The sequence below is a fragment of the Anguilla rostrata genome, chromosome 10 (assembly GCF_018555375.3).
Source record: "Anguilla rostrata isolate EN2019 chromosome 10, ASM1855537v3, whole genome shotgun sequence".
NCBI classification, from domain to species: Eukaryota; Metazoa; Chordata; class Actinopteri; order Anguilliformes; family Anguillidae; genus Anguilla; species Anguilla rostrata.
Genome location: NC_057942.1, coordinates 43,202,566 through 43,227,866, shown reverse-complemented (window position 1 = coordinate 43,227,866; position 25,301 = coordinate 43,202,566). Strand labels below are relative to the sequence as shown.

The following is a 25,301-nucleotide window of genomic DNA, read 5'->3' as shown; positions in this document are numbered from 1 at the left end:
AGCGTTTCCATGGCGAGGGCACGCTCGCGGGCCGGGCTGACGGGCACGGAGTTCTGGAACTCCTCCGCCGCTCGCCGCCGCCGCTCGCTTGTGTTCCAGGAGCCGTTCCAGGCCGGCGTAGGGCTTCCTGTAAACGGCGGGTCGGGGAAATGACTCGTGAACAAGCGGGGGGGGGTGTGGGGGTGGGGGGCAGCGCGTTTGTGATTTAGGCAGCGTGAGGATTCAGGGGTGGGGGACTGGGTATGCGTGTGCCTCGTGGTTTTAGCGGTCGAATCGAGAGCCGGTTACGGCTGCCATTTACAAACACAGTCAGCTGGGAACAATGGACTCAGGATTCATTTTAAAGCCTTTTAAAGCCAGATTCTCTGTTCATACATTTTTACAAAATGGTACGGTTGCCAGCAGTTTGCACCAATCGCTGTGCGCGCTTCCGAGAAACGAGAAGCTCCGCCCCCCTCTGGAGTCGCTCCCCAAAAAAAAACCTGCGTTCATTTCGGCAAAACATTCCTGAATCTGACCCCGGAGCGGGCAGTAGTGTAAACATGGGAGAGTGAAGGAACCACAGCTCCCAGCCCTGCCAGCCCCCCCCCCCCCCTTCCTAAAACCCCGGTCCCATGTAGGGGACCGCTCTTCTCCGCACTGCCCGTGTTTGCTCTTCGCCCTTTTTTCAGAGGGGAGATGGAGGTTCCCATGTTCGTGCGACCCGTCCCCCCCCTGCATCACATCGCTGCTCTCTCCTGTTTATTGCCTGGCCTCTATGCTTCTCCCTGTTCTCTGTACTGCTGCTCTCTCCTGTTTACTGCCTGGCCTCTGTGCTTCTCCCTGTTCTCCCTACCGCTGCTCTCTCCTGTTTACTGCTGCCCGGTCTCTATGCTTCTCCCTGTTCCCTGTACTGCTGCTCTCTCCTGTTCACTGCTGCCCCGTCTCTATGCTTCTCCCTGTTCCCTGTACTGCTGCTCTCTCCTGTCTCTGTCTGTGTATAACCGTCTCTAACATACAGCCTTCTGCTGCCTGTTTTGTGTACCGTTGCCTGTTAGGTCTACAACTTTCTCCTCCTGAATGCTAATATCTATCTGTCTTCAGTACCCTGCTGTCTGTTCTTTTTAATTCTGCCTGTGGTAACGGTCTCTGTCTTCTGCTTTTCCGTCCAGTGTACTGACGTCTGTGAGTAATGCTGTACTCTACAGAACGCATAATTCTATTTTGCGCATTACTGGTCATTCTTTGTTTTGTTGTCTGTTCTGCGCGCTGGTGTTCTGCGGTCTGTCGTTTATACGGCTGTCAGTGGCTGTCAGTGGTGTCACACTCAGTCGGTTAACTGTGCGGGTGCAGCTCGGCGGGGCAGCGTGAGAGTGTGTGAGCGTTATTTAATGAGCAGCTGTTTTTGGGTGAAGACTCTCACCTGGGTGTGTTATGACAGGTCGGGTCGTCATCGCCCCAGTGGGCCTCCGCGGTGGGTAGGGTCACGTGACTTCCCAAACGCGGGCTCGCCCCGTTCCAGGTGGTGCCAGTCGAATCCTGGGGGTGGGGGGAGCTCATCGAAGGAGGCTAATGAGCGCTTGGCTTTTTCTTTCTTTTTAAAAAAAAAAGAAAGACAGAGCAGACAGTCCCTGTGTTTTTTCCATGGTATTAAGACAGAGGGAAGCAGCTATGGCTACAGACAGAGAAGGATCATTATGTAGGAAGTGCCACGACTTCTGGGAATCGAACCCCTGGGTACAGAACTGGAGCTGGTCCCCGGGCGCTGCACTGTGGCTGCCCACTGCTCCAGAGCAGCTAGGATGGGTTAAATGCAGATAAAGTTCAACTTAAATAAAGTATAACTGAAGTTAGCACAGACACCGCTGTATCTTCCTTTTTCCAATGGAGTCCTGGTTTAGTTGGCACAGGAGAATGTCTCCACTTGAGGAATTTGCGTTTCCATTTGGTTTAAGAGCTTGAGTGCGCTTTAGCCACAATCTGATTTTCGTTATCTTCCCATTTTGTCAACACAGTCCGTTGCGAAGCTTTTTGATAAGTCATTTGAAGTTCTCCTCAGAATGTCTGTTATGTTTACCTGACATAAGCGGTGATTCCATCGTTTTAATCCCCTTTCTGTTTCCGAGCCTGAGTCCGCTGCGTCCGCTCGTGTGGCGGTGTGTGGGCCTGGCTTCCATCCTGGCCAATCAGCACCGTGGATAGCGGCGGTATGTCAGTCATCGGGGGGGCTATCAGCATAGCGGCAGCTGACTGCCTTCGATGTCCGCGCCGTGCGCTTTAAAGTTGCCGGGAGCGAGCAGGAGCGAGCAGGAGCAGAGCAGGAGCGAGCAGGAGCAGAGCAGGAGCAGAGCAGGAGCAGAGCAGGAGCGAGCAGGAGCAGAGCAGGAGCGAGCAGGAGCAGGGGCGAGCAGGTGCGAGCAGGAGCAGAGCAGGAGCAGAGCAGGAGCGAGCAGGCGCAGGAGCAGGAGCGAGCAGGAGCAGAGCAGGAGCGAGCAGGAGCAGAGCAGGAGCGAGCAGGCGCAGGAGCAGGTGCAGAGCAGGAGCGAGCAGGAGCGAGCAGGAGCAGGAGCGAGCAGGAGCGAGCAGGAGCAGAGCAGGAGCGAGCAGGAGCAGAGCAGGAGCGAGCAGGAGCAGCAGCGCACAGGAGCGAGCAGGAGCGAGCAGGAGCGAGCAGGAGCAGAGCAGGAGCAGGAGCGAGCAGGAGCAGAGCAGGAGCGAGCAGGAGCGAGCAGGAGCAGAGCAGGAGCGAGCAGGAGCAGAGCAGGAGCGAGCAGGAGCAGGAGCAGCAGGAGCGAGCAGGAGCGAGCAGGAGCAGAGCAGGAGCGAGCAGGAGCGAGGAGGCGCAGAGCAGGAGCGAGCAGGAGCAAGCAGGAGCGAGCAGGAGCAGAGCAGGAGCGAGGAGGCGCAGAGCAGGAGCAGAGCAGGAGCAGAGCAGGAGCAGGAGCGAGCAGGAGCGAGCAGGAGAGAGCAGGAGCGAGCAGGCGCAGAGCAGGAGCGAGCAGGAGAGAGCAGGAGCGAGCAGGCGCAGAGCAGGAGCGAGCAGGAGCGAGCAGGAGCAGGAGCAGGAGCGAGCAGGAGCAGGAGCGAGCAGGAGCAGAGCAAGAGCGAGCAGGAGCGAGCAGTGCAGGAGCAGGAGCGAGCAGGAGCAGAGCAGGAGCAGGAGCGAGCAGGCGCAGGAGCAGGAGCGAGCAGGAGCAGGAGCAGGAGCGAGCAGGCGCAGAGCAGGAGTGAGCAGGAGTGAGCAGGAGCGAGCAGGAGCGAGCAGTGCAGTGCGCGAGGCTCGCGCTCCCCCCGCCATTAGCCATGTAATAATCCGATAGCCATCTCCGCCCGTGATTGGCCTGCGCGTTTCTGATGCGCGGGTTTATCTTATTGAGCCGCGCGGCCGATAAACGGCGCATTGTTCGCGGCCGTCTGGAATCCGGCGGCTTTGGCTCGCCGCCAGTTCATCGGGAGGTTGGCCTCTGTGCTCAGTTCTGCTCGGCTGAAGGGCTTGCTGCGCTCGTCGTGGTGCAGGCGGGGTGATTCGGGACTGGAGATCGTTGGTCATCGGTTTTCTGTCTTGGAAAAGTGAATGAAAAAAAAACCGAGTCACTGGATGATGAATTGAGATGGATATCATTTCACGGACTTCCTCCTCTTGTTAAAAAATAAAAAATATTGCTTTCTATGGTACATCTTTTGAAATGTAATTAGCATATCCCTGATGCTTTAGTGTCTATTCAAAGGAAATGTTAATCTATGATGAAATGAAATCCAGGAGGTGTACAGAGCCTTAAACGCTTTTTTAAAAGCATTTATTTATCGCAGATGATGTGCTTCATACCTTCGACTAAACAGTTTCCCCAGGGTTCACTGCACGTGCTCAAACCTTTTTTTGGGAAATTTTAAAACTAATTTTTTGGCTGAAGTTTGACACACCTGCTCGAGGGAAGCATTTTGGCGATGGTAGTCCGTTTCTCGGAGAAAGCCTTTAATATTTAACACCGGGAGATGTTCAGGGTGCAGACATGCTGATAGAACAGGAGGTGCTTTAATAGCATGTATGACCACATGCGTGTCAGCGGAAGGGGGGGGGGCATAATGGGTCTAATGCTTCTGTAATGAGTGACAGAACACTGGTTCAGAAGCTGCAACTTAAGCACTTCTTCTGATCCTAATGGACGCCTTCAATCTTGTTTTGTCTTTGTTCTTTGACCATGCCAGCTAATCAGCACAACAGCACCAATTAGGTGTCTAAATACTGAATTTTGCTGTTGTAATTCAAGGATAATCTGACAACCGATGCTTTGCAAAGGTGCTTAAAGTTGTTCTGTTGAAGAAACCAGGCATTTAACGTTAGGCAGTTAGCTTTATAAACATGAAGTCGGCATAATAAAACTGACCATCTAACTTATTTTTACTGGGGGTGGGGATGAGCCGGTAGGTCCAGTTCCTGTCTTTTTCACATGATGTCATCAGAAAGAGAGAGAGAGAGAGAGGTCTAGCTTGGGGCTAATCTCGCTGACTCTGTGGCATATTTTTGACCAATAATAAGTCTGCAAGATACATGTATGGTTTTGCTACATGGCTATAGGCATCATGGTGGAAACACTTGATATCTTGTTTAAATTAGCAAGTCTATTTTCTCACAGTTATCTGTAATAGTTCTGGCATTTTCTATGGCTATGCTCATGACAAAGGGGGCGGGGGGGGGGGTGTGTATCACAGCGCTGGGATTTTATATCTGCCGAGGGAAGAGGTTCAAAGGGACACCTGACGCCCCGAACAGCTGTACACGACGAGCCGGCCGCAGTGACCATGTGACCGGGACGGATCGGACCGGATCGGACCGGATCGGACCGGAGCCAGCTGCTCAGAGCAAGCGACGGGTGGAGAGAGCGGTTACCCCAATCGCTGGGCCACATGCTGCGCAGCGAACCCGAGAAGCTCGCCTTTCATTAAACAAAAGAAGGAAAGAAGAAAAAAAACGGAATTAGACATTTCCAGATTGACCGTGGAGGTTGAGTGAATTTTGACAGCAGAAGCCCGAAATCCCTTCTGTGTTTCCCAAGGAAGAATTCCTGGCTCAAACCAGACGTGTGTGTGGTCAGAGATGGTTTTTAAACTCTGGTTTCGCTGATTGAAGAAACAAATAATTAAATTGTGCCTCACACCCCACCTGTACTCAGTTCAGCAGTCACATAATTTGGGGATGTATGTGCAGAGCTATAATCATGTTATACACTGTTTATAACTGAAAAGACAGCACAGCAGACACTTTTATAGGAGATCTCATGTTGTTAGTGTACAGTGGTGAACCACAGACACTTTTTTTAACAAGTGTCTGTGCTTTATCAACAAAACTTGTCAGTTAGCTTGGCTGAAAAAAGTGGTCTGTGGCAGTCTGCAAAATAATGCAGTCAGACCACGAAAGCCTAGACAACTGCTTTCTTGGGACAAAGATCTGTGTAACAAATCTAACACTGTGGACAAGCGCGGGGCTGGCGGCCTTGGCATGGATGTTTCCAAATCTGCTGATGATTAAGCCCCCCCATGTCCGTGTGGAGGAGAGAGAGGAAAGAGGGACGCGCTGTTCTTCTCCTCCGTGTCCTCCGGCCTGCAGCCGGTGACCGTTTCCCTCGTCCCTACGCAGACGACCCTCATCAGATAAGATTACGGCTAAACACAATTTCTCTGATCCGTTCACGATCCCCCCCCCCTCCCCGTCCTCCCTGTGAAACGGTCCTTCCCCCCCCACCCCCATCCTATAAAAATATTACTTATTTGAATGTCTCTTGTTGTAGTGGACGATGAAGAGTAGGGTTGCCAGGTTTTCAGCTTGGTCACCAGAGTGAGGGTCAGATCAGGAGGCCAGGCAGATGCACCCTCTCAAACCCCTCTTTTGGTCGGTCATGGGTGGTCCAAATTCCACTGGAGAAACTCAACACGGCTGTGTGTGTGTGTAGGTGGGTGGGAGGGTGTGTGTGTGACAGGCGTGGGTGGGTGTAATTATATCCTAAAAAAACTTTTAACACTTTGAAACAATATCGCCCCGTGTCTGTGCTAGTTATAGCTTGTGAACTGCAGATGAGATTAGCGTTAGAAAATGATGAAAGAGCAACAGGTGTTTGCGTGTGTGTGTGTGTGTGTGTGTGTGAGAGAGAGCGAGAAAGTGAGAGAGAGCTTGTGTGTGTGTGTGTGTGTGTGTGTGTCTGTATGTGAGTGTGTGTGAGAGAGAGAGAGAGCTTGTGTGTGTATGTGTGTGAGAGAGAGAGAGCTTGTGTGTGTGTGTGTGCGTGTGTGTGAGTGAGTGTGTGAGAGAGAGAGAGCTTGTGTGTGTGTGTGTGTGTGTGTGTGTGTCTGTAGTGAGTGTGTGTGAGAGAGAGAGCTTGTGTGTGTATGTGTGTGAGAGAGAGAGAGCTTGTGTGTGTGGTGTGCGTGTGTTGTGTGTGAGGAGTGTGTGAGAGAGAGAGCTTGTGTGTGTGTGTGTGGTGTGTGTGAGTGTGTGAGAGAGAGAGAGCTTGTGTGTGTGTGTGTGCGTGTGTGTGAGTGTGTGAGAGAGAGAGAGCTTGTGTAGTGTGTGTGTGTGTGTGTGTGTGTGTGTGTGTGTGTGTGTGTGTGAGTGAGTGTGTGAGAGAGAGAGAGCTTGTGTGTGTGTGTGTGTGTGTGTGTGAGTGAGTGTGTGAGAGAGAGAGAGCTTGTGTGTGTGTGTGTGTGTGTGCTGTGTCTCTTAATCCAGGGAGACCTCAGCGTCGCTGGGAGATGAGGCTGAGAGCTGAGGCCTGAATGATCAGACAGGAGAGGATGCTGTGAGCAGCACAGAGCAGCGCTGGGCTCGATCCGCCCGCTCCAGTCTGTAATTTCTCATTTCGTTTGCCAGGTGTGGCGCTACATTCTGTTCCAGTCACAACAGGAAATTCAATTTTCTGCCGTTTTGCCTTTAAACAGAACACCGCTCTTTCTCCGCATCTGGGTCTCCGTTTGAGTCAGACCCTTGACTTTGGGACGTGCTCTTATTTGTGCGCTCTTGTTCCTGAGTGAATGGGGATGGGTGTAGCGCTTAGCACGACCCACAACTCTGCTGTGGGAAACCGGAAACATGCAAGTATGAGCTGACAACCACACACATCGGACATGAGATCACCATGCATGCCACTGAGACTACCATGGCGAACGCACACAGAAGTGCACACACACACACACACAGCACACAGGTCAACACGCACACACGCACCAACACACACACACGCACGCACACACACACACACACACACACACACACACACACACACACACATCCCCTCCTCCTGGCACACGTCCACACAGACAGGCACAAGAGGCGTTCTTAAGAACACAAGTGGCTGTTCCCTGGGAGACGCGCTCCCCGTGTTCAGAGCTGCCAAGTGATTGAAGGCACTTAGGTTTCATACAGGGGGGGTGTGGCCTGGGGGTCAGAGGTCAGCGCTTCTCTGGGAGTGAGTGACGTCTCAGTGATTCACCGTGTTCCACAGCAGGCACAGCTGTGTGCAGAAGTGTGGCTGCGTGAGGTTGCGTTCGTGCGGGGGGGGGTGTGTTTCCATGTCCTCCGATTCTGCTTGGCCGGCAGATGTGTGTGTGTGTGTGTGTGTGTGCGTGTGTGTGTGTGTGCGTGTGTGTGTGCACGTGTGCGTGCGTGTTTTCCCGTCAGGTTACCTCATCAGGTCTTCCCCGATAAATCTTGCGGTCATAGCAACAAAGAGACGTTCGAACCCAAACACCAGCGGCACACCATTCCTGTCCTGTGTGCAGCTGATTTTCTTTTTCCGGTCAGCTTTGGCTGTGAGAACATTCTCTCTCATGTTCTCTGTCAAATTTACGTTTTGCAGTTTCAGGAACTCCAACGCAGCCCTGCAAGTCAATACTAATAATGCTCTGAACCACGGCTGGTCCTCTGAACCAGCTGTGGTGAGGCAGGGAGGAAAAATGTTTGGGAAGTCACGCTCTCTGGAGTAGCAGCTCAGAGCGTAGCATCACTGTGGAGGACGGGGAAATCGGACAGTGAATACAGTCTAAGACCGTGTTACTCCAATCACTGCTGGTTTTCCACCCTCCCTTTACCTGGGCGTCAGGTGTGAATACAGTCTGGCCAATCAGGAGCACTGATTGTTCAGTTAATTACCTTGTGGGAAAAGAAAACCCGGTCCGGATTTGGACTCACTCAACTCTTCTCCCCCCCCCTCCCCCTCTCTCTCTCTCTCTCTGTAGAAGGCTATGCTACCAGTTTTCTGTCCCCTGTCGGCAGCTGAAGGTGTGGGCCTTGCGGAGAGAGTAACCCCAAGGTAAGCGGCTCATCGTGCACTCAGGCCTGGGGGGGTTGGGGGGGTGGATGTGGATGTGAGGGTGGAGTGGGTGTGGAGTGTGGATGAGGGTGGAGGTGGATTGGGGGTGGAGGTGGATGTGGGTGCTGTAGGTAAGTTAACCCACCCTGCTAACACAAGGCTAACCATCTCAAGTTTTTCAAACGGAATGTTCTGTTTTCAAATAATTTGTACAGCTCTGGTTTGTGGTCCCTGAGGAATTCTGGGAAGAAAGTTACTGGTATTTTGGACATCCCCCTCCCCCCCCAATTCGTGCGCTGACCTGACACACTCCTTTCCTCTGTACTGCTTCAGTGTTCGTATGGAAAATAAGCAGCATTTAAATACTTCTGTTTCCATTCCCTCTGTTTTTCCTTCTTCTCTTTTCTTGAGGATTATTTTTTTCTCTCTCTGAGAGAATTGAATTTACTGCCGGACAGAACAGGTAGTAAAACTCCCTTCAGATACTGAAGGCCCTGGTGTTTCTGCGAACACATGGTGAGGGTCGTAAATCCCAGAGGCTGCACCAGTAAAGTTTAATTGGATGGCTTTAAAACACACCGTTAATTAACCCTGGGATGGCACAGACAGTTTTATTCGGACAAATTGGACTTTTGGCCTGGTTTTACAAAAGTGACAGAGAGCCTGTTTTCCGTGCTGATAGAAGGGAAGTTTTATGTCCAGTGGAATAGATGAGACCAGCACACTTTAAAAGGCTTTTAAATGTTAAGCCTTTTTCATTATTATTATTTTGACATTAGTGCTAGTGCTGCAATTCATTTCTGTGGGTAGGACTCCAAATTTAGTGCACAGAATTATGACTAAATTTGGTGTCATAGTAACCCATCATTTAATGAGACACTTTTTTTCTAAAATTATTAATTCTGTTATTATTTTACTATGTCTAGTATGATATGAGGACACTTAAGGTTCCATCTTAGCTCCAGTAGTTTTCACTCAGTGTTAAACAGTGAGAGCTGAATGGCGGTTCAGTGTTAAACAGTGAGAGCTGAATGGCGGTTCAGTGTTAAACAGTGAGAGCTGAATGGCGGTTCAGTGTTAAACAGTGAGAGCTGAATTTCGGTTCAGTGTTAAACAGTGAGAGCTGAATTTCGGTTCAGTGTTAAACAGTGAGAGCTGAATGGCGGTTCAGTGTTAAACAGTGAGAGCTGAACGGCGGTTCAGTGTTAAACAGTGAGAGCTGAATGGCGGTTCAGTGTTAAACAGTGAGAGCTGAATGGCGGTTCAGTGTTAAACAGTGAGAGCTGAATGGCGGTTCAGTGTTAAACAGTGAGAGCTGAATGGCGGTTCAGTGTTAAACAGTGAGAGCTGAATGGCGGTTCAGTGTTAAACAGTGAGAGCTGAATGGCGGTTCAGTGTTAAACAGTGAGAGCTGAATGGCGGTTCAGTGTTAAACAGTGAGAGCTGAATGTTGGTTCAGTGTTAAACAGTGAGAGCTGAATGGCGGTTCAGTGTTAAACAGTGAGAGCTGAATGGCGGTTCAGTGTTAAACAGTGAGAGCTGATTGGCGGTTCAGTGTTAAACAGTGAGAGGTGAATGTCGGGTTATCTCTGATCCGCTCAGGGAAAGATACGGAGCGTAATCCGTAACGCTTCAGATCTGCACGCGTAGCCCGCCCCCGGAGCGACCAGCGCACGGGAGATTGGGCGAGGCCGAGCTCCGATGACTCTGCTTCGCTGGCCTATAAGGTCCAGAGCGCAGAGACACGCCCTCTGTGCCCAGCGCCATGTCCTGTCTCCCGGTGCGTCTCAGGACTCCGCTAACAGCCCTCAAACAGGAAGCAAAAACAGTAAGGGAAGCTGTTAACCGAGAGATTTATTTATTTTACTTTTTTTGAATTTGAGGGAGAGGGTGTGTGTGTGTGTGTGTGGGATAGGGAAACAGAGTGAGAGAAAGAGAGAGAGGGAAACAGAGTGTGTGTGTGAGCGAGAGAGGGAGGGAGAGAGTGAAACAGAGTGAGAGAGAGAGAGAGAGAAACAGTATCTCTGAGAGAGAGGTCAAAGGTTGTTGTCCGGGTGTAGGTTGTTCTTGTGTGTCCTCCCACCCAACAGACCCTCCCTTTTGTGTGTGGGCCTGTTCCCTGACTGGGACGGGGGGTGGCCTGTCCCCTGAATGGGGCGGGGGGTGGCCGAGGTGAGGCGGGTGAAGCGAAACTGGTGTTTTCTGGCGAGCGGATGACACCGAACCCTAAATCCTGACAGAGGAGCCGGTGGGAGAGAGCAAACTGAGAAACCTGGACCGGGGGCCGAGGTTTTCGGGGCCCCGGGGGGGCCTGTCAGGGAGCAGCCGGGCCTGCGGGTCCCCACAGTGGGGGCACTGTGTTTGGGAGCTGAGGCGCGGCAGGTGACCCCCTCGGTGACCCCCACACCTGCTCTGGGACCCGAATTCAGCTCCCCCATTGTCCCAGCAGGCTGCACGCAGGATAGTCTTTCTTTCTCCGTCTCTCACTCTTTCCTGTTTTTATTCTTCTTCTCTTTCCTCTTTCCCTCCTTTTTTTTGTCCCCCCCGAGACCACCGTGTGGTTGAATAAAGAAGCAGTATTGCGTGGTTCCTCCTTACAGGCGGTGGCAAACTGCCGTCTGAGATTGCGACTGGTTTTTGTGGAAATGCGATAGCTCTAACGTCGCCGACTGAATCTCTGCGTTTCTCTTCCTCTGTTTATTTATCTCCTTGGCGCTCCTGAACGAATCCCCTCGCACTGTATGTTTTTGAGACCCTCGTCCTCAGGGGTCAAAGGTCATGGCTTTATGCAGGCAGGTGCGCTGAAAGGTTGTTTTCAGGTGGCATGTGCAGGGTTGTGCTTTGCTCTCGGTCCGCTTGTCGCTTTCCCCTGCACTTCCACCTATTTCCTCTAGAGGGTGCGACAGGAAACAAGACACGTATAAGCACTGAATAGTTAATACACTGTGGGGATTTCAGAAAGAGTAGGGTCACATTCTCTGTCTCTCTCTCTCTCTGTATCTCTCTCTCTCTCTCTCCTTCTCTCACTCATTCACTCTCTCTCTTATTTCTCACCAGAACACAGTCAACAGTTCCTCTTAAGGAGAGGGCAGCAGTTCACATACAGTCAGACAGATCATGTCTCCTGCCTCGATCATTGCTGACAGACCAAACTATCATTCTGTCCCCTCACCACAGATTGAAAAAAGGCTGCGAACTGACGTAAATAACTGGATTCATACGTCCATCGCTGAAGATAAACGTACGCGCTGTACCCTAAAAAACAAATTTCGTATTCGGAAATCTGAACGCCGTTAGACTTGGGGTTTGACTGGAATGCCAGATGCTATTTATTTAAAAGCTCTGATTTACATGCAGAAATGGTCACAGATAGTTTGGTACACGTCCACAGCCGCGGTGTGGGATTGACGTGTTGTGAGTGGATTCAGTCTGCAGTCCTGTCTGCAGTGAGCTTGCTCTGCGTCTCCTGCCGAGCGGTCTTGCACACGCTCACAACACATCAGTCATGTTAATGAGGTCCGTGTTCAGAACGGCATCGTACTGTAAACAGCCCTCCCTGTTTAACGGGAGTTACGGCACCATTAGAGCTCACAGAAACTCGGACCCGATACATTCAGAACCCCGGACTGATACTTTCCCTCCCTTTCAGTCGCTGTGTTTTTCATCCACCTCCCTGGCAAGAGTTAACCGAACTTAGCCACGTGGTTTCAAACAGACCCACAATGTTGGGGCGGCCGTTGTATGAATGGTTATTCTTTCGCTGTACTCTCTCTCTCTCTCTTTCTCTCTCATGCCCTCTCTCTCTCCCCCCATTGCTATCTCTCTGCCTTTTTTTCTTCTCCTTTTCTTTTCTCATTTCATTATTCCCCTTGTCTTCCGTCTGGATGTGCTGGTAATTGGCACCTCGTGTTTTTGGGGTTTTTTGTTTGGGCTCTTAATTGGCGCGGGGGGCAGGTGGCGCCGGGCTGTTGTGATAATCCTCGTTAGCGCTGTCTGTGTAATCTCTGTGTTTACGCAGCGTGAACGCAGACGCGAGTGCATGAACTCCCGACGCTGCGCCCCGCCGCGCCGCTCACCCGTGGTGAACCCCGACACCCCCCTGCCCCCCCCCGCCCCCCCTGCCCCCCTCCAACCCCCCCAGCGCTCCACCTCGCCCCTGTTATTGTTCGAAGTGTCATGGCCGACCTTCGCTCCGTCTCGCGCAGGGTGCCAGGGCGTCTGGACGTGCGAAAGCTGGAAGGAGGGAGCGCGTTTCTGTCTGAGCGAGCGAGGGAGGGAGGGAGGGAGGAGGGAGGGAGCGCGTTTCTGTCCGCGCGAGTGAGGGAGGGAGGGAGGGTGGGAGGAGGGGAACGGGCGGAGGAGGAGAGAGAGAAAGGGGGCGACGCGTTGGTGGAAGTGGTGACAGTGCGGTCATTCGGAGAGGGGGATGTTAGTCGGAGTGTCGGACAAGTGGGGGTGGGGGCGTGGGGGGTGAAGGGGTCTTTTGTGTCTCGGTTAATATTCACAGTTAGACTTGTTCCTTCTTGTCCATGATGAACACAGTAAAGAGCACAATAGAACCTGTCCTTCCATAAATATACATCACTAGTATTCACGTCCCTTAGTAAACACATAGCACTACTTCTTATGTCCCTATATAAACACAGCACTATTGCTTACTGTCCATATACTATAAACACATAATTATTGCTTGTATCCATATGTAAATACTGTACTACTGCCTATATCCTATATAAACACAGCACTATTGCTTATACCCCATATAAGCACAGCCCAATTGCTTATATCCCTATGCAAACAGAACTAGTGCTTATTTCCATATGTAAACATAGCAGTACTGCTTCTGCCTTTTTGTAAACACAGTGGTACTGGTCTGTTACTTGGTGTGGGTGGTGTGTGTGGTGTGTGTGTGTGTGTGTATGCGTATGTGTGTGCGTGTGTACGTGTGTGTGTGTGTGTGTGTGTGTGATGTATCTGTGCGTCTGTCAGATCACCCTTTTGCCACCTTTTGGTAATGAGCTTCCCCTTTTGGTCAGAGGCAAATGTATTCTTTCCTTTTCCATTTGTGTTCAAAAGCTTAGCCCCTAGTGTGAACATAATGAAGGGAATTGTTATAATGGGGGGGGAAGGGGGAGGGGAGGCTGGAATTTGAGGAGAGGTGCTGAGGGTGCCCCTCGCTTGGCAGAGACCGCAGCAGCAGTGTGTGAAGATGCCCCCGAATCCACCCACGACCCCCCCCCCCCCGCCCCCCGCCCCCCAGCCCCCTGCCCGTGGGTGTCAGAATCAGGGCTGTGTGTCCGGTCTAATGCGCCCGAGCAGGTGTGGGGGTCACTGAGGGTTTGTAGGTCAGTGTGTGACCCCTGGTGTCAGGCCCACACTGCCTTAATTACACCCCCGGTTACCCGTGCCCATCAAAATTCTCTCTCTCTCTCTCTCTCTCTTTCTCCCCCTCTCACCCTCCTTCTCTCTCTCTCTCTCTCTCTCTTTTCTCACCACCCCACACCACCTTCTCCTGAAGTCTTTCCTTTATCACACACAGACTCCACAAAACACACACGTAACACACAGACCACACACGGTCTAAGTAGCAGCAGCACTGTGGAACAATCTCTCTGTCTGAAGTACAGCAAGCGCTTGTCCTACAAGTGTGCAGCCACCTGTAGTCCTGTAGTCCTGTAGTCCTGTAGTCCTGTAGTCCTGTACTCCTGTAGTCCTGTAGTCCTGTAGTCCTGTACTCCTGTAGTCCTGTAGTCCTGTAGTCCATTTCAACACAAATATTTTGATCTGCAGTTTGATGTGCTTGATGGCCGTGTGAGGTTAAAACTGGGGCCTGAAGTGAGAGGGTAATTTTGCTTAGCTTGCGATGTCACACCCTGGTTTTCTGCCACAGGTTGGACTGGGGGAAGGGGTTTGGGGGGGGAGGTGAGGGGGGTGGGGGGGGCTGAAGCGTCGCTGATTCTCTGACGATATTGTTTCCCCGTCGAGTGGAACAGCAGAGTCTTTGTCCGAGAGTTGAGGTCTCTGCACATTTTCAGACGGGAGGCTTGGTGTGACCGTGTAGCAGCAGACCCGGTCGGTGCCGTCGCCAGCCGAATAAACGTGTCCGCTTTACCGCGGACGCCAGGCCGCAACGCCCCCCGCCCCCTCCCCGCCGCCGCACTCCGCTCACACCTCCGTCCGTCTGGCTTGCGGCCGCGCGCGGTGTTGGGTTGCCCGCGGCGATTGTAAAGAGACGATATCGCTACTCACCGCTCGTGATTCTTTTACGATTTTGGAGAGACTCTGAGATTAGGCCAGCGTGATTTTACTGTGGTTATCGTTCCCTCTGCTGTTATTACTACTTATTTTGCTACTTTTTCATTCGGTGTCGTGTTTTGTATTCGCTGTAGTTATGCGTCACTTTTCCTCTCAGTACTCGGAGAGGACTCCTTCGCTGTGGGCTCAGTCTGCCGTAGCGTCTGATTTGATTGATTAAGGGCCTGTGTTTCAGCAGCCTGTTGCACTGCTCTCACCAAGGAGATTCAGACGGGAAAACACAGCTAATGAAGATTGAGAGCAATGATGAAATATCCGACTTTCCACAGAAACATTCTCATTTTTTAAATTTCAGCCAAAACACGGGTACACGCACAAGTAGCAGACTTTCTCTCCAGGAAATTTTTTTATTCATTTTTATTTTTTTTTGCCTTAAAACGGAGTTTTCAGTAAGAGTGGGCACCAGCAACAACAACAACAAATAATAAAACTGCGGTGCGATGACCTGGCACAGCTCCCGGGCCCAAACGAGGCGCCCCTCCTCCCGTTAGCCGGGTTCCAGGGAGCGTTTGGGCCAGTGAGCGGGGGCGGCGGGGAGAAGGAGAAAACGCCGTGCTTGTTTTGGCCGGCGACAGGCGGCCATCTTGGCGGGAGAAACTCTCTCAGCACTTTCTTTAGGGCTCTTCTGCGCCTCAGGGCCTGGGCAGAATCACACTTTTACATTTTTATTAGTTTGTCTTCCCTGTTTTTTTTTTCGCTGGTTGGGTTCCAGGGCTGGGATGGTGGTCCTGACACCTGAGCAGCAGGTGTGTCTGTCGCCCCCGCACTTTAGAGAGGCTCTGTTTGAATGTCCAGTGGACTGAGCACGGCCTGTTGAGCAGAATATAACCCTTACATTACTGGGTTTGGCTCCACTGGCCCATAATGTCAGTCATGGGTTGGGGCGCTGCACCCTCAGACTGAACACAGGGACACAGCTGCTCAACCCGTCTCAGGCCAGACTGCATTAACACAGTAAAATGTCCAGTGCCAATTCAACTCTGACAGTGTCAGTTCAACTCTGACAGTGTTAATTAAACTCGTAACAGGTAGCATTTGGTCCCGCTCTGGAATGTGGGCTAGGCTCGCAGAAAGAAGAGCTGGAGGAAGACCTTTCATATCCAGGATTTTTTCCACAGTGCTTTTCCAACACCAGTCTCAAAGTCTGTTGATGTAAAACAGAACTGTGCTGATATGAAATGGTTTAAAAACAACAGCTTCTGGGCGATGTGGCCCAATGTCAGAATGCTATGAAAACAAACAATAAAATCTGAGTCATCTTGGCTCAAGTTTAGATCTAGTTGCAGATTTTCATTTTGCCTGCAGAGTCTGCAGTCGCCTGTTTGGTTTTTCGCTGCAGACGGCACACCGAGTCTCCAAGTCTATGGGGGCGACATAGCTCAGGACGTAAGAACGGTTGTCTGGCAGTCGGAGGGTTGCCGGTTCAATCCTTGCTCTGGGCGTGTCGAAGTGTCCCTGAGCAAGACACCTAACCCCTAATTGCTCTGGTGAGTGAGAGGCATCAATTGTAAAGCGCTTTGGATAAAAGCGCTATATAAATGCAGTCCATTTACCATTTACCATAAAAACACCCACTCAATAGAGGGCTAACCGAGTTAGCCTAGTGTTTTAGAAGCTGCAGCTTGTTAGCTACAAAACAAAACAAAAAAAACAACAACAATATCTGTTTAGCAGTATGCTAAACTAGACAGTGGCTTTGCGACACAAGTTTTATTTGTTGTGTAATGGTTTTCACACTTTTTTATTTCTCAGGTCCTGCCCTTAAGGGAGTATGTACACAGTGCTGGCACATATCATATATTAGAATATTTTGCAGTAGGTTGCTGAATACGCATCGTATACTGTTATTACTGGTGCTGCTTAGCTGTGCCGAGTGTTTTTGGTGTTATTTGTGTGGTACTTGATTTTGGCCGCTTATTTTTGTCTTGGAGTTGGAGTTACTATAGCGATGCTTGTCTCGTGTTCGAGAATGTGAGCTGGACCAAGATTGTGTGGGTGTTACTTTTACTTTTATTTGGTGGTTTTTTTTTTTTTCTTGCAGCATTTGAATTTTTATATTCATATGAGGCGACTCCCACACACTGGCAGTTGCAACTTTTTATGTTAATTGTTGCCATGACTTCAGTGTCACGACTTTAAAGACTTTGAAATCAAAACATTGGCAAATATTTAGAATAGGAATAAAATATGATATTTCACATGTATCTGTGTATCACATCTGCAGTTAACCTTACCACACCTGCAAATGTACCTCTATTTTTATTATTTTAGATGTTTCAAAGAAGTTTAGTCTTCTGTATTTGCGCTATTATATACGATAGACATAATACTTGCAGGCAGAGGATTTTAGCGGATGTTAAATGGGGTGACATTGCTTTGACTGGGGCGTCTCTTAAGCTGTTAAAAGCTCTCTGACCTGTTAACCTCCACATCAGCAGGGCCTTCCATCAGAGACGGGCGCTTCCCCGCGGCCAAACTCCGGAATGTCTCTCAACACCACGCTTGTTTGTTTTCTCAGTCTTTTTTTTTTTTTTTTTTTTGAAAAAAAAAAGGAAATAAATTTGAATCCCAGCCCCTTAGGATTTCAGAGCCTCTGACAGCGAGGAAGGGGATGAGTAAAAATCGGAATTTTCATCCTCTATCCTCTTCCTCCTTGCTTTTCCTTCAGGCTTTAGCACCAGGCCATTCAAACTGTAAAGCAAATAAACAGGTAGAGAGAGAGAAAAAAAATTCCTTTTTCTCTGGGTGCCTTCTGCTGGGCTGGATGCTTTGTTCTTTTGGGGGAAGCTATGAAAACATTGAGGGCTTTTTTGTTCATTAACCCCCATTTTCGTAAACCCCGGAATCCCTGCACCCCTATTAACCCCCCACTCACCCCCTACTCACTGTGTCCTGAGCTCATGTCAGAAGGGGGGATTATCTTGAACCCCTCCAAAAAGAGAAAAGGAGAAAAGCTTCTTCTTTTTAGCTTTTCTCTTTGGTAGCCCCTGTTAAGGGCAGACTTCAGGAATGCGATCACAGGGGAAAGATTTGGCCACAGAAGAAAAGGTGGAAATCTCGCCCCGTATGGGCTGTACTGGGCTCTGTATCGGCCTTTCTTTCCTACCTTCTTTAAAATGCATCGGTTTTTTTTTTTTTGCTTGTTTTTTTTTGCCATAGGTCATTGGAGTTGAGTTCAGGTGAAAGGTCAATCTGTTACAAATGGGAACTGGGGGGCAGGCTCCCCCCCCCCCCGCCCCCGACTATGCTGCACACACTGCCCCCCCCCCCCCACCCCCCATCCCCACACGCCCTCACAGCAGCACTCTCTCACATGCATCAAAGCCGGATCCCCAAATTAAAACATTTATTTGGGGTTTCACTCGCTATTGGCTTGTCATGCCCTTCACGCATCAAAAAATGGCCACACACAGCAGACTTTATAAGTGTCGCATCTTAAACGATAGCACATGTGCTCACACTCTTTACACCGGATAAAAATATTTTATATTTCCAGTAGTTGTGTTTGGAATAGTTCAGACTTGGCTATTAATCATATTGTTAATTGTACTCTGTGACTGTTTATTTGCCACTAGCGAGAAAAGCTTGCTAGCTTGCAGCTGTCGCCTCGATTTTCTGTCTTCTGTAGTAGCTCTATAACAATATGTGGCAAGGATTAGGGATTAGTTTTAGCTCAACAAGAATGATTAAAATATAGATCAGAGATATCAAAAACCCCTGTGACCGTATGACAGCCCATGTTATAGCTATTCAGCAACAGGGTATGCGAGATATTAAAAATGTATTGCTGTTGTTTATTTTCAGCCGGCTAGCCTGGCTAATGGCAGCCCACTGAGTGAAAAGTGTAAATTTCTGCACTGTGTTGTTTTAGCAGCTGACCGCAAGTCACCAAATGTGATTGTTTGACTTTTTTTTTGCGGAGTGGAGTTAATGCTTTTTGCGTTGCTGATGCACGCCTCATCGTGTGTCGTATGTGCTTCTCTGGCCCATCCCCAAAAATGTGTCCCTCCCTTCAGGGGAGGTCTCTCGCACCTCGGGGGGGCAGCTGGCCCAGGTGACTGGCCCGACGACAGGTGCCTTCACACGAGACGCGCCGGAAACAACGAAAACAGGGCAGCTGCTTGCCCCGTCCGCCTCCCTGTCGCTGCCGACGGGCGAGACAAAATGTCCCCCTAATGTGTGAGCTTAACCTGTGTTTATCTCACAGGACCATGTGCTACTTCTGCTGCTTTCTCTGGGAATATTTAGGGGGTTTCTTGTAACTTTGTGGAAAACATTTTTTGATTATATATATTTTTTTTTTGGGTACAGAAAAAGATATGGAGTATAATGGCCTACAATTTTTGGTTTAAATAACGTCCTGTATAACATGCAGGATATTCCTTAAATCAAGAATTATATTTTGACCATGTCAATTGATTAAATTAATTATACCCTTTGGAGAAAAGAGTCACTAACAACACTACAGCAGCTTGAAGGTCCATTTTTATCCAGTTACACAACATTCTTAATAAGCTTTGCTGACTCTTTACACACACGGTATCTTCAGCTCGTAAACAGCATAATGTTTAAAACACACTGTCTTTGGTCTTCTGGGTGTACATCCTTTGAAAAGGAGATTACAGTCACGAAGAGCATCGAGCTCAAGCACTTCAGCGTTTGTTTTAGTAATTAACTGCGGAGGCATTGTTTGCCTGTGCCGGAGTACTCTTAGTGTTTAAATGCCGTTGTAGCCCAATTTCATGCCGGTTCATGCTAATTTCAGGTCTATTCATCCTGACTGACAAACTGCAATCTTGGGCAGACCTCTGGATACACATTATTGGTTAGACGTCAGTGGCGCACATTTTATTTGAAAACTTTTCGGTATTATTTGTGATATATTTAACAGCTGAAACTTTGTTATTGTATTCAGTTTGATGATGCAACACTAGTTGCGCATGGTAGAGACTTTAATTTTCACTCTGAAAATGATAAAATACTCTAAAAAAATTTTAAATTAACTTATTAATGTTGCTTGGTATCCTTATGTACAGGTAATTATTGTTGCCCAACTAGTGAGAATCTTAACGGTGGATGACAACCTGAGAAGTCAACAGCCGCAAGAATTTTACTGAGAGTAAAACTTTCCTATATGAAAGAATGAAAGAAAGGAACAAAGAAAGACAAGCCAAAGATAGAATCAGTCTTTTCTTGGCTGTAGTAAATCCCAGCTCCCCCTTCCAGTGCTGTATTCTGTATTATTTTTGGTGTGTGCTTCACCACCAATTTCTCCACTCCGGTTTGCCTTCCCTTCCAGTTTGGTCAATAGTTTTTTGCACACCCCCAAATCCCCCCCCCACCCTCTCCAACATATTTTCCCTGCCGTAGGACCGATCTTAGTTTGATTAATGTCACGTCGCTAAGAAATTTCTATTTTAACACGGTAGGAATCCATTACAAATCCCAGAGAAACCCACAGACCCAACCAAAAAAAAAAAAAACTGTACGCGATATGCAATTTATGTCACGGACACTCAGTGTGAAATTTGCAAGCAACCGTAAACGGGTTATGGGGAGGCCAACTTTTGATCTTTGGGGAAGCATCAGTGTGGTTTGGGGACATTTCTTTATTTCAATGAAAAGGAAGTGGGTTTGGGGGGGTTGTGGCGATGACTTGCGGGGCTACAGAGCTGTCGTGCTGCCACCCCCCACCCCCGCACCCCCAGCTGGCTGGCTGGCTGAAATTTCCCAGCAGGCATTGGGAGCTCGGGTCACTGGAGCTGAAGGAAAGGCAGAGTAAACGAGCTGAATGGAGGGGGATTCACCGGGATTACTGTAAACTGCCCGTCGGTTTAGAGACAATCTCAGAGAACTGCTCTGTGATTGGGCGTCCTTGCCTCAGGTCTTGATTGTAGGCCTTTCTGGCATTGACCAATGGAAGCAGAGCTCTAAAGTAGAAATGAAACGGTGGCACTAGATGCCCTGATAGATCGGATTGGACAGAGACGACGATGTCACAGTTCCATGGTGAGATGAAGATGCTGGAGGTGACATCATCGTTCTGTAGGGGATGATGTCACAGGCCTGTGTGCGGAGATGAGAGTGATGTCACGGTTCTTGGGGGCTCTGCCCTGAATGGGGGGTGGGGGGGGGGGGTTGGGTTTCGTGGTTACCGCGGCGAGGCTTTGAGCGCTAAGCTGTGGAAAAGCCTTGCAGGTTTCACAGTGCCAGATCAGTGTTTATGTGGCACGCATTCCTCCTTGGCTTCGGGTAATTTTACCATCTTCTCTGCTACCCCCCCACCGCCGCATCCCCTCTGCTGCACCCCCCTTTGATTTGTGATTGTGATGTGACCCGCATTGTTTTCAGTAAAATTTCAATGCAGTTTAAAAAAAAAGTTTTTTTAAAAAGGAGAAGCGCTCCAGCAGAAGCATGGTCTGTCTGCTTCACTGGAAGAAACCTTCTCTGATCAAAGTCTCTGACAAAAACTGCCTGAGAAAACTCACTTCAAGCACATGTCTGGCAATATATCACATAATTTATTCAGTTTTTGTGACAATTTCCCTTTTACAAGCTTCCTCATCCAGCATGGCTTGCATTCTTTTTTTTTTTAGATGTCTCACTCATTTCGCTTTAATCTTACAAACAGCCATCCTGCACATCGTAGGACACGTTGATGCAGCTGAATGTTCCGGAAGCTCCTGGCTGCAGGTACCCAGCGAAAGGGGCAACAGATCTCCCCAGCAGCCGGGCTAACGTCTCCTGTAAACAGCGGCCTCGCGGTTGCTAACGGCTACTCTGAGGAACTCCTTTTTCGCGACGGGAACTTTTTGAGGGGGGAAATGGAGGCTCTCGAAAAAAACGAGCTGCAGGAGCTGGAGAGGGGCAGTGGGCAGCCTGGATGTTCGTTAAGCCAGCTCCGAGACAAAAGCCTGCTCCCCCCCCGAGCAGCGCCCCCCCTCCCGTCCCCCCGCCCACCCGCCCCCCCACCCCCGCCTTTTGTGGGCCTTTCAGCCGCTCGCCGTCACGCTGGGGGCTTGATGGATGCCCCCGGACTTCAGAGGGACTGAGCGAGCCGCGGCGGTTAGCTTCGCGCGCCTAGCACACCAGCGCTGGAACGAGGTCGCCCCCCTCGCGCCCCCCCCCATCGCCCCCCATCGCCCTCGATCGCCCCCGATCGCCCCTAATCCAGCCAGGAGAGTAAATCAGTGCTGACAGTCACACCGTCAAAGTGAGAACACAAATCAGCACCTCCTCCCCCCCCAAACACCGAAAGAGCTGTACCCCCCATACACCGAAAAGAGCTGTACCCGCTGCCCCCATACACCCCCTGCACATAAAATATACACACACACACACACACTCACACTCGCACACACACACACCCACCCACACACATTCACATACACGCACGCACACACACGCGCGGACACACACACACACACACTCACACACACTCGCACACACACACACCCACGCACACACATTCATATACACACACACACACCCACGCACACACATTCATATACACACACACACACACGCACACACACGCCGCTCCACCTGGCTCGGGTGAAAGAGAATCTTGTCGCCATTTGTGGAGGCTTTTGGTGCCAGTACGTGCCTGGAATTGCACTTGTTGAGCGAAGAGGGAGAGAACATCATGGAGGGTGGGGGGGGGGGCGGGGGGGGGGGTGGAGGGGGTTGTGGGCACAGCAGGGCGTGGAGCTGGTGAGGGGGGGTGGTGTGGGGGATGAAGAGAGGAGGGCAGGATTGTTTATTTGTAACAGAGTGGTTTTCCTCTTCAGTGGGAGGCTTGCGAGAGGGTGTCTATTGTTAGCCGCTAATAATCAACGGGCCAGAGTATGAGAAAGTGGGTACAAAGTGCTGTGTGATAGAGAGGGGGGGGAGAGAGAGAGAGGAGAGGGGAGATAGAGAGAGAGGGGGAGAGAGAGGAGAGGAGAGAGAGAGAGAGAGAGAGGGGATAATAAAAGGAGTCTATTGAGTGTTTGTTTTTTTTCTTTCTTTTGTGTGTGACTTTTGTTGTTAATTCTTTGTCAGCCCTCCCCTGTCATTAACACTGCAGTTTATTGCAGACCAACGGTTACAAGATCGCGGTTTCGCCCGTCGCGGTTTCTGTGTCAAAATCTGTTCAAAATCGCCCTGCTGCTTTCCGTTGTTGTCATCAGGACTGTGGGTACAACCGCCTCCATCTGCTACCATCCACTCAAAATTTAGGACATATTTTTACATGATTTATGCTCGATATGTGTGGGCTCTGATCTGGGCTGTTCAACATTTTAATTGTTGAGTTTAGTTTACTGGCATCCGGTTAGCTGCCACCAGGTCATCTCTACCTTCTGAATAATATGTATTTATTAAAGGTTCATCACCGGAAGGGTGACCTGAGGTCATCTAAACGCGATTAAAACCCATCAGCGCGAGCTTTGTCTCTACCAGACCTGGGTCAAATACATATGTGTTTATGGATTCAAATACTTTTCTGTGCTCTGTTGATCTTGCCTGGTGTAATTGGGCCTGCCAATATGATCAGAAGGGCGGGGTTTGCACTTTTTCAGAGTATTTCATTGGTTCCAGTGCACCAGACAAGATCAGTAAAGTGTACGAAACTAGTTGAATCCAAAACAAATACGTATTTGACCCAGATCTGGTCTCTACCCAAGCACTGCTCCCTTGTGAAGGTCTGGCTCTCTCGCTTCACCAGCCTGTGGTGGTTTGGGAAGAGGAGGGAGAAAATCTACCGTGTTTCTCTCGTTTTTTCTTCCTCTAGTTTTTTTGGCGATGGATTTGCGATGGTGACCTTTTATTTTTATGTTTTTCTTTCTTTAATAATTATTTCTTGGCCGCATAGAACGCGGGCTATCTGCCCCACATGGGTGGGGTCAGGCGTCAGCGGTAACGGTAGCGCCCTGCGTATCCCCCCCCGCCCGCCCCCCCCCCCAGGAGCCCGGAACGCCTTCGATCCAGCAGAACGGCGGGGAAAAGGGAAATGGCCCATTACAGCGTTTCACTCAATTTATTTATAATTTTAAAGGGTTTTGGCAGACTTGATGTAATCTCTGTAATAGCTCAGTTAATCGGCTTAACTCGTAACCCATTAAAGAAAAAGAAGAAAAAAGAAAAGAAAAGAAAGGAGGGGAAAGAAAAAAAAGAATCTTTCCTCCGCGGAGCTGCTGGTACCGAGCAGGCCGTCGCTTTGCGTTCAGCGCAGAAAGGGGATTTGAGCGGTCATGTGACCCGGGCGGGGCGGGGGGATTGGGGGTCGAGGTGTGAGCGTCTCGCTGGGGGAGAGGTGTTGTCCTGGGCGCGCTCTCCTTCCCCTAGCTGCTCCGTGGTGACCCGTGGTCCTGGCGTGGGTCGTCACGGCGACGGGGGGCGGGGGGACCCTATAATCTCACTGCCCCAGGCCTACGGGCCTGCACTTCCTGTAAGCCTGTTACAGTGTCTGACTGTAGCCCCGTCCAGCTTGTCTTAATGTGTTTCTCTCTCATTCTTCCCTTTCATTATTTTAGCATTAGCTGCATATTAGCTGTATAAATCCTTCTCTGGCTTTAGAGCTCTTCATCATGTGTACTGTAGGCCGTATAAGAGCGTCTTTGAAAATAATTTATTCTCTGCTTTGAAACGCCAAAGGGAATCATGCTCTTTGTCGACAACTGGAAATGTATTAACGGGTTGCTACATATAAACCTATTAACAGTTTTTATTACTGTTTAAACATATTTTTACTTTTTAACATATTTCCTGTAGACGTGTCTTCTGCTATGGATATTGAACTTCACTTTACTTCAAAAAAATTCTGCTTTAGTTTAATCAGTGGTGAATGCTATATGGATGAGCTCTGTACAATCAGGCACAACCTGGGCATTATGACGGTGTGTCTTGCTGTAAGACGTGATGTTGTGACGTGTCCGATGCTCAGCTCTGTGTTTGAGCAGCAGAGACGGTGCAGATGATCAGCGCTGACCCTGGAGCCCGGAGCGCACCAGGCCGTGTCTGAAGGCCCGTGGCCGTGGAGTTCGCGTGTTGGCTTAATAAATTACGCAATGAGAGGCTTGGGTGAACCCCGAAGAGGGGGGGGGTAACGGGGGGGAGGGGGGGGTCAGCTTTCTGGGGCTGTGGCCGTAGAACAGGGTCGGCCCCTCAGAGAGCTTTCCCAACAGGAATTATCCGGAATCCCAAACACCCCCCCCCCCCACCATATGGGGAGAACGCGAAGCGAGAGAAAGTCCCATTTGCTTGAGAATTTCATTCGTTTTTTTCCCCCCCTGCCCCCCCTCCATTCACCCTCCTGCTTCTACTGTTCGCTCAGACGCGAAAGAATTCCCCAGCCCGTGTGTTTACTCCATGTTTGGAGGACGATAATGGCACCTCCCCTCCCCTCCTTTAACCCCCGCTGCCCACCCCACCCACACACACCCCACCCCCTCCTCGCACAGTTTTTGCCCTCTCTCCCAGCCCCCTCTCTTGCCCCCCCCCGCCTCTGCCCTCCTTTCTTTGGGAAACAGAAGCCGCTGGATGGTGTGAGAGTGGCGGAGTGGCGGCAGCGTCTGGTGGCGGGGGTCCAGGGGAGGGGGGGGCCGGGCAGGCCGGGGGGGGTCCAGGGAGGGCTTCAGGGATCAGCGGCTTCTTTGTTGCTTTAAACACAAGGTGTCCGCGGAGAGGGGGCCGGGCTGAGCGTGTGAGAGAGAGCATGCCAGTAAC

The 25,301-nt window shown here is 50.2% G+C and overlaps 1 protein-coding gene across 1 annotated transcript in view; it reads left to right on the top strand.

The window, feature by feature from the left end:
- The window catches only part of LOC135233597 (bone morphogenetic protein receptor type-1B-like), a 102,337-nt gene that overhangs the window by 44,134 nt on the left and 32,902 nt on the right, over positions 1 to 25,301 (top strand). The window contains exon 3 of the mRNA XM_064297317.1: positions 8,206 to 8,279. The gene's annotated coding sequence lies outside the window, so the exon portion shown is untranslated. The remainder of the gene's footprint in view (positions 1 to 8,205; positions 8,280 to 25,301) is intronic.